This window comes from Theobroma umbraticum, unplaced genomic scaffold (genome assembly GCF_002168275.2).
Source record: "Theobroma umbraticum cultivar Fairchild unplaced genomic scaffold, ASM216827v3 scaffold_204.0, whole genome shotgun sequence".
Taxonomy (NCBI): Eukaryota; Viridiplantae; Streptophyta; class Magnoliopsida; order Malvales; family Malvaceae; genus Theobroma; species Theobroma umbraticum.
The window spans coordinates 6,316,831-6,317,603 of NW_018397267.1; positions in this window are offsets into that span (position 1 = coordinate 6,316,831).

Genomic DNA, 773 nt, shown 5'->3' on the forward strand with positions numbered 1-773 from the left:
ATATTAGTGAAATTTTAAACAACAACTAATAATACAACAATAGAACTTATATTTGAGAATTACATATAAAATAATTTTTTAAAAAATTCAAATCATTAAAAATAAAATCCACATAACCAAAAAAAAACTATGACAAATAGAAGATATAACTTATATAACAAAAAATAATATGGTTGATGATTTATATAAATTTAAAGAAGAAATCTATAGAAACTTAAAATATATAAGCAAAGAAAATATAATTGAAAAACATAAAAAATAATAATAATATAAATAGAAAAAATTAAATAAAAACTTTACCTTTTTATAATTTCACAATATAAGAACATAAATGAAAAGAGAAAAAAATGGGTGAAGAAACTTAAAAATTCAAAATAAATTTAAAAATTTGAGTAAAATTGAATAAAGTTTGTAAAGTTATTTTAGTATTTTTTATTATATTAATTATTTAATAAAAATTATTTTAAAAAATTATTAAAAAATATATAATATAAAAAAAAATTTAAAAATCTTGGCCCCCCGTTACAAAGGGACGCTCCGCTCCTGGTTCAAGCACGTTTAGTTTTCGTAACAAACTTATCCATGTCTAATGTATTAAAAGAATGAAAATAATTATAAACAATTAAACAAAGATTAAAACCATAACATTTAAAATTAAAAATATGAAAAAATCATGAAAATATAAGTCTCAAAATATAATATTTTTATTGAAGCAAAAAAAAAAAAACTAGATAGCAAATGTAAGCAAAAATCTCAAGAAAAGAAAAGAAAAG